The following is an 8,872-nucleotide window of genomic DNA, read 5'->3' as shown; positions in this document are numbered from 1 at the left end:
AGAAAGATAAACCAATGACAATGGAGCCATACACCAATGTTTAGAGAAAGGATTGAGAAGAACTCATAGAGGGAATTAAGTTTTGCCAAGGAAGTAAAGGATATGTCTTCATTTTTACAAGGCTCCAGCATTCTTTATAAGCTCTCTAATAAAACTCTTATTTCCCACTTGAAGGAGAAGGCATACAACTCCATTTAGAAATCTCTTCCACCAAACAATCTCCTAACTTCTTAATGAGAAATAAAGGGAGCAATAACCACCATTTACGGAGCTCTCGAATGGCCTGGCATTACAGTAAACATTAGGTACATTATTTTATTCACATTTTCTCAGCAGCCTCTGCAGTTGTCAGCTCTGTTTTACAAGTAAGAAAATGAGACTTGGAAAGGTTATGTACCTTGTGGTCATATGACCCAAATGTTGAGGAGCCACGGTTTGAATGCAATCAGATTCCAAGCCTTAACTCTGAGGCTTTTTCCTTCTGAGGTGCAATTTGTACTCAGTGTGGCCCACTGTCATTACCCACAGTTCTGTGAGGTCTGGATGCTACTCCCCATAGGGTAATTAACCACCACAATCTAGATGTGTGGTGGTTCCCGGGCTGTGCTCAGCCCCTGATGACTGCTTGGTCCAAATATGACATAAAAAAGCCTAAGGTATATGTGTGGAAGCAGTCTTTTAGTTCTGTAGACGGTTTGGGAGCTTCATCCATTGCCCAGTGCATCAGCCATTCTTTCCTGTCCTCAGCAGCAGTCCATTGTGTTGGCATGTCAGAGGATGTGGTGACATTCAATAAATAAAGGTTCAGTTGTTGCAAGCTACAAGCAAAGCTCTCTCTCTCTCTCTCTCTCTCTCTCTCTCTCTCTCTCTCTCTCTCTCTCTCTCTCTCTGTGTGTGTGTGTGTGTGTGTGTGTGTGTGTGTGTGTGTGTGTGTGTGTTTATTACTTCTGGGTCAGATTAGGAGTTGGTTCCTAGTTTATACAGAAAGGATACATTTGACTTTATAAGAAATCCTGAACGTCAGAATACTTTAGGGGTTTGGGTCATTTTCCTATAACTGTTCTTGAAGGATCTAATCAGGCAAGTTAAAGGCAGAAAGATTGAAAGCTGAACTCCATACATCTGGCTACAAATCCTGTGTTGGGCCATACTACACTTTCACCTAAAGGCTAATAGAAGGCTCAACAGGGCACAGGAAAAGCCATTCCTGCAGAACAGGTCCCTTCATGGGATACCCAACAAGACACGTGTCAACAGCTGTCCTCTTTCCACCCATGTTTCCTTCCTGTTATGTTATAATTTAAGAAAAAAATGGCAATTTCGAGATTATCATTAAACAACCCAGAGTAAAGTAAATGTGGACATGTGTGGAAGTAGTAGAGTGAAGACAGACGTGCACTTATAAAATATAAAATGATCTTCTTAAGATGCAGGGAAATAAAATAACCAGCAAGAAAGAGAACTATCGATTTAAGAATTTAGGAAGATAGGGGCTGGAGAGATGGCTCAGAGGTTAAGAGCACTGACTGCTCCCCCAGAAGTCCTGAGTTCAATTCCCAGCAACCACATGGCAGCTCACAACCATCTATAATGAGATCTAATGCCCTCTTCTGGCCTGCAGGTGTACATGTAGGCAGAGTCCTATATACAAAATAATATAATAAATTTTTTAAAAAATTCAGGAAGCATTGCTCCTTTAAGTACGAAAACCTGCATGCTGTTTTCAGTAAGTGTAGGAGGTTTAGGATACAAACTAGATTCTGTTTTACTGCGCCAGCCCATGGACAGGGCTACATGTTTCCTGTACCTCCACTGCTTCCATGGTTTGCTAACAGCACCTTTTCCAGGACTTGAGATACCCTGCAGGGACTCCTTCATCAGACCCCACCCAGCTAGAACAAAAGGAGCCCCGTGGTCCTAGACTCCCAACTCTCAGGATGTCTCCTGATGGAGATAAGGTGATGTCTCCACCTAGAATTTGTTATCCTGGGCTAAGCATCCCAACCAGTGCGGATCCTTTGTACTTTCAAATGCACCTGGTGATGTAAGGGCACAGTGCCAGCCTGGACATGCTGCTATCCTTGGTCTGAGTTGAAGACCATGGAACCTCGTGGGCTTTGGATTCAGATAAGTGGAACCATCTGGTTCTCGGGGACAAGATACATGGTTATGGTTGGCTCAAGTGAAGGGAGCTAACACTACAGAGTCACATGGCTGTGACTCTTGAGGGAAACAAGGAGCATGGATCACAGTGGTGCTCAGCTCAGTGAAGACTAGAACTGGAGCTCTGTTAGGCTGGGGCCGACTCCAGACACTCACTGAGTTTGTGGAGCTAGAATCTTATAATTCATTTCCTGTGCTATTCTGATTACCTCTCTGGTTGATTACTTTCCTATTAACATTATCCTTGGGCCATTTTATTTATGGTACCAGTACACATGGCAGAAGTTGCTAACCAACTGTCTTAGTTAGGGTTTCTACTGCTGTGATGAAACGTCATGACCAAAAAGCAAGTTGGGGAGGAAAGGGTTTATTCTGCTTACACTTCCATGTCATGGTCCATCATTGAAAGAGGTCAGGACAGGAACTCAAATAGGGCAGGAACCTGGAGGCAGGAGCTGATGCAGAGGCCATGGAAGGGTGCTGATTACTGGCTTGCTCAACATGACTTGCTTAGCTTGCTTTCTTATAGAACCCAGAACCACCATCCCAGCAATGGCACCACTCACAATGGGCTGGGTCCTCCCACACTAGCCACTAAGTAAGAAAACACCCTACAGTTGAAGCTCATGGAGGCATTTTCTTAATGGAGGTTCCCTCCTCTCAGATGATTTTAGCTTGTGTCAAGTTGACACAACTATGCAGCCCACCCCCATGTAAGTGATCTTTGTTTTGTCTCTCCACAGGCTAATCACTATGGCTAAATGAAGGAGGCGTGGGAGGTGCAGGAAGATGTGACACAAAGTTTGGGGAGATGATTCCATCCATAAAGTGTTTGGATCAGCTAGACGGGGAGATACAGTCTGCAATCCCAGGGCTACAGAGGTAGCGAGAGAGTGATCCTGGCTTGCTGGCCAGACAGCCTAGCTGAGTAAAGATGATTTGAGTTTAATAAGAGGCCTTCTTTCAGAAAATAAGATGGACAGAAAGATGTCTTAGGATTTAGGAGTATGGAGCCTTACTTAGACTCTTTTTTTTTTTGGTCTAAACATGTTCTTTATTTCCTTACATACAAATACAGTTGTCAAATTATTGATAGATATCAAATAAGTTTTGAAATGAATTTTTTTATAATTTTCACTCTTATGTTGGCTTGAATGAGAATGTCCCTCATAGGCGCTGATGTTTGAACTCTTGTTGTACAGTGGGTGGCACTGTTTGCCATTTCTTATGGTCACTCATTTTTGCATATGCCAATTAAAGTTCCATCACTTAAAAAAATAGTGAAGTGGGGAGCAGTATAGGAAGAGGAAGACACCCTGGCTTTCACACACTGGTTAGCACACACTTGCACATACACATGTGAGAACATGCACACATGCCACACACAGACAGCACCAATAAAGAGCGTATAGCCAGTAATACAAACATACCCAGCTTACTATGCCTCAGCATTTCTTGCAAATACACCGTCTCATGGGTCAAAGAGACAGTTATCTTCATGGCTAACAGTGAAGACTCACACAATTGCCCAGACCATGTTATTTAGTGGCTGACAAGCTTCAGCTTTTTTACTTATGAGATGATGCTCTAAAAATATCATTGGCCCTTACTATCCACTGATTATCTGTGAGTTGCCTAGAACAGCTCTGTTTAAACTTCCCCTGTTGTTATCCTTTCAGTGTTGGCTCAAAAATTAAATGACATGCAAAAAAATTAGAAAAACTCCCTGTGCTTCTAAGAATCCAACTAGAAACACATGGGATAATCCTGCTAATTACTTGCTAACTGGAAGCCTCCATTTGCTTTCAAAGGAGCCCAGCTTTAAGTACCTACTATGTGTTGCCATTGTGTCCACCTGAGAGCAAAGTGGGAGAAATGAGCACCCGCTTGAAATGTGTAGTGTTCTACCCTGCACGAGGGTGGTATTCATGGAATGAAATGGGGTGACAGCCTTGTTTTAATACAACACTGCTTCGTCTCTAAGATCTGGATCTAAGATGGAAAGACTATTGCTCTATGTTCAAGGAATTAACATGACTTGAACAGCGTACAGAGTGTGTCCACTTTGGCATGGGAATTTGAATTCCAAGCTTAGCAGCTGTGGATAAGTTCCAGTGCGTTGCCAAGTTGAAGCACACGACATCTGCACACAGCACAAAGATCAGGGTGAAGCTGAGGTGGGAATGGGTGGCTGTGGGAAGGTAGCAGTGAAGAACAGCACTTCACTTCTAACCAGTGACATAACAAAGAAACAGAACTTCTCCAGTCCAAACCAGCGGCTCCTACCCCGTAGCATTTGAGCTTGATCCGACGGTGTTTCCCTTTCCATGCGCTAAGTTTCTTCTCCAACTTGTTGGATAGCCAGTGGTGAGTATGTCTGCACGTCAGCCTAAACACTCCACAGAGGCATCCATCAAAAGCTTGTGCTAAGCAATGGAGAAGCATCAAGGGCTAAGGGCACAGGAGGCCTGTGGGGGAAACCACTGATGGGTGGCTGTGTGTCAGTGTCTTGGAGTTCCTCTCACTCAGCCTAGACGAAGCCTTCCAGTAGGCCTATGAGATGAATTACAATCCCAAGTCGTGGGATTTGCCTACGTGTAATAGCATAGCTGAGCATCTGCGTAGTACATAGAAATGGTCGCTTCTATGACTGCCTTAGTGATGGACCAGGGCTGCTGTCCTCCCATTTACTGTCCACAGAATGAGCACCTCCCTGGGGAAATGGGGGCTTTCTGTTCAGAGAGTAGAGGGTGCTGATGTAAAAGCCACTGTGCCCTTCAGGAGAGAGGGGGAAGCCTTACACCGATGTTTCCCTCACTCACGTCTCTCTTTGCTGCCTCACATGAGACATCTGCATCCTGGAAAAAAGGAACCGAGAGTCTTGTGTACTTGCTTCCAGCTTGTGAACCTCAGACCAGTGTGTAGTTTAGAGTTTCTGTCTAGCATGGCATGGGAGTATCTCCCTGGGAGACCCTCTCGGGATGGACCTGCTCATCAAGTGACACCAAACAGCTTGGTACCCGGCAGGGTCTCCAGCATGTGAGTCCTGAAATGTCTGCTATCTTGTTTCCTTTCTCCACTGAGGTCTGTTCCTTCATTGCCTGAAACCTGACTTTTTATGCAGTCAGCTACCTGTCAGTTGCATAGATAACCGTGCCCTTGCTCTCTGTGTGAAAAAGGGCCTTGTGAGAAAAATGGGCCAGGATAAAATCCTGCCCCAGCCTCCAGGTCAAGGCGTGTTTCCCCGTTAAGGTTTGCTCCCATCTGGCAATGTCATGTCACCTTTCAAGAGCTGATATACTGAGACTCTTATGGCTTTGTGACAGAGGGCTTTTCTTTACCCTTGACTTGTCTGAGCACCCAACCTTTGCCCTCCATCCTGGGCAGCCAGAGTTGAGGGGGTCCAAGTAGAATTCGTGCTGCGAGCGCTGGGTTCTCTTGTCCCACAACCATGTCCTACACAGCACGGCAGGGAGGGCAGCCTGACAGTCAGCCTTGAGAATCTCGTACTAGCTTTGTATTCTTAACTGTTATTTGCATTTCTCTGTTTTTAGTCTCTATTTGGGCCCCAACTCTCTCTCTTTTTAATATTCCTCCACACAGTTTATAATGAGCCAGTCTTAGGGCCAAGATCCTAGCCAGGGTCTGTAAGTAATTGGCAAGGTAGACACAGGGTCCTGGAAACTACCAGCCTGGTATTTTCTCTGAAAAGTTAAATAGAAAGGACTCTTTCCCCACTGGTAATTTTGATTTATAGTTTGATTTATTAGATTAGCCCAGAGTTTGAGGTAGACTATAAACCACACAGGTTCTTCAGGGCCCAGATTGATTTCCTGTGAAGAAAGAGAAAATCTGGCATCGCAAGGCCAACTAAGCTGCACAAAAATAAATTATAAGTTGTCCAATTTTGATTTATTTAAACACAGAAAAATGCTACATGAATTAAAAAAAATAACTTCCGAACATAAAAATATGATGGGAACAAAAATATTCAGAGGGAGAGGAAAGCGTGGACTTGGAGGTCTATGATGTAAAGTGAGCTGGACTAACTTAAAGGCGACACAACACACTCTCCTGTCTGGCTACAAAACTCCCTACCCTGCAGTGGGCTCCCAGTATGGTTCAGGTATGTTTGAATGTGTCCCCCAAAGAGCCATGTGCTGTAAGGGATGCCTGGGCCCCACTGTGACAGCCTGCCTCTTTAAGGGACAGCAGAACTTGATTAGGTCAGGGAGGGGCACCTCTAAAAGGGATTAAAATTGTTCTTCTGGGAGTGAGACCACCGCGCATGTACGTGATCCCTTATGCCCACAGACATTTTGTTTGTTTGTTTGCTTTCTTTGCACTTCTCTGCAATATTGTAACACAATTGGAGTGGAAGTGGGGGGACCCCTAGAAACTTTATTGTTTTGCTTAGACATTGTGGTCCCCAAATTGAGTCAGGCTTCTTTTCTCTACACAACTCCTTTCATAAAGTATTCTGTTGTAGCAATACAAAATGAACGGAGACACCTACTTGCCCTGAAAGGTTTCACAAGGTCAACGAGCCAGACTGACCCACAGCAGCAAAACCACAGTCACAGCTTTGTCCTCGTGGGCATCTTGGCTCACAGTCACCAGTGTGAATGAGAAGGATGCCCAAGCGGCCCCAAGCGGCCCCAAGCGGCCCTGTGTGCGCGCGCCTCGGCTTTCTGGGTCTTTCCATTCCCTCTTTGGGTGGGCCAGCCAAGGGCTCACTGTTGACTCCAGGACTGAGAGAAAGAAGCTCCCTGCCCGAGCTGCTGCTCTGGGGCTGACCTCACAGCTGTTTACTCATGGGGCTGGCTCGGCGAGGCTCCAGCCTCTGATTGCTTGTTTGCATGGGCTGGTCCAGAACGTCCTTCCTGGCAAGAACATTACTCACGCTTTCCACCCCTGACGTAAGTTCTGCCAGTGTAGTGACCATTTTTATGAGTTGGTACTGAACAGTGCTTTACATTTTGGTCCAATCCCTTTAGCTTCCTATACCTTTGATTACAGAACCTTTTACTTGTTTGTTTGTTTTTCAGTTACAAATCTACTTCCTTTCCTGTCTCTTACTTGTATCAAGACCAGAAATTGAAGCTAGGCTTTTGCAGTGAAGTTAAGAAGAAAAGCAAATTTCATTTTAATAGGCCATGACTTACTGGAGAGGAGGAGGAGGAGGAGGAGGAAGAAGGGGAGGAGGAGGAGGGGCAGAGGACGAGAGATTTGCTGTTTTTCTCTTTAAAGGAGTTGACAGGCGTTAGAGATGATCTTGGCTGGAAGACGTTGAACAAGAAACATATCCCCTCCATCTTCCAAGACACTGTAGCCGGATGAGTTATGGTCTAGCATCACCTCCTACCTTCATCTGTTCTTATTCCCTTTTTTTTTTTTCAATCCTGTCCATGAGATCACATTGTCAGACTTGTGGCGCATACAGCTAACCACGGTTATCATCTCCCTGTGAGTAAATACGAGGATTGTGAATGCCTGAAGCCTGGTAAGTCTGATTTCAGAGTGAGGCATTCTGAACAACAGAAAGGAAAAGATGAGCTCTGGTCACTGCAGCACCGTGGAGCTTCTGTTTTGTAGTCTCCTAAACTGCTGAGCATGGACTCTGTGCACCGAGGCTCACGCCAGGCATCAGACACTGAATGTTTTTCCAAGGAATAAATACACCTTAGATATCATCTGAGCACTCAGCTGGGCAAACCAGGAGGAGCTAGAGGGAGCTCATCCCCTGTGGTGGAAATGGTTACCCCCAAACATCAGCTAAGGGAACTCAAGGTATAGTGCATCAACTTATTTCATTGCTACCCAACTTTTTTTTTTTTTTGAGACAGGATTTCTCTGTGTAGCCTTGGCCGTCCTGGACTCACTTGATAGACCAGGCTGGCCATGAACTCACAGTGATCCTCCTGCCTCTGTCTCCAGAATACTGGGATTAAAGGTGTGCACCACCACTACTAGCTTTACCCAACCTTTTGACATGAAGAATTGATGATAGGAAGTGGCTTGGAGATTTTAGTGACAAATGTTAATACGGAAACCAAGATGGCTAATTTCTTCAGCACCATAACTATTAGCCAGTGAGGAGGAGCATAAGACAAAAAGAAAGACAGGAGAGGGAAGGTGGGTAGGACTTTTTCTTTCTTATCAATTTATGCTACTTGTTTTAATATTTCCACATTATTTTTCTTTTCCATTAATTTATTTCCTTAATCACTTTATAGCCCGATTGAAGCTCCCTCCTTCCTCTCCTCCCAGTCCCACCCTCATCCCCCATTCCTCAACCCCAAATTCTCAGAGGAGAAGGGGAGGCCCCCCCCAGGAGTACCAGCCTACCCTGACATATCAAGTACTAAGTAGGACCAAGTGCATCCTCTTCCCCTGAGGCCAGACGAGGCGGCCCAGCTATGGGAAAGGGAATATGAAGGCAGGAAACAGAGCCAGAGACATCCCCCTCTCCAATTGTGAGGGGACCAACCTGAAGAACAGGCTGCACATCTGCCACATATGCATAGGGGGCCCAGGTCCAGGCCATGCAAGCTCTTTGGTTGGTGGTTCAGCCTCCTAGAGCCCCCATGGGCTTAGGATAGTTTACTCTGTCAGTCTTCTTGTAGAGTCCTTGACCCCTCCCGCTCCTTCTATTCTTCCCTCCACTCATCCACATTATTTTTCAAGTTGAGTCTAATCTTGACAGGTT

This window comes from Acomys minous (genome assembly GCF_964271855.1).
Source record: "Acomys minous genome assembly, chromosome: 3".
NCBI lineage: Eukaryota > Metazoa > Chordata > Mammalia > Rodentia > Muridae > Acomys > Acomys minous.
This window is presented reverse-complemented; position numbering follows the sequence as displayed.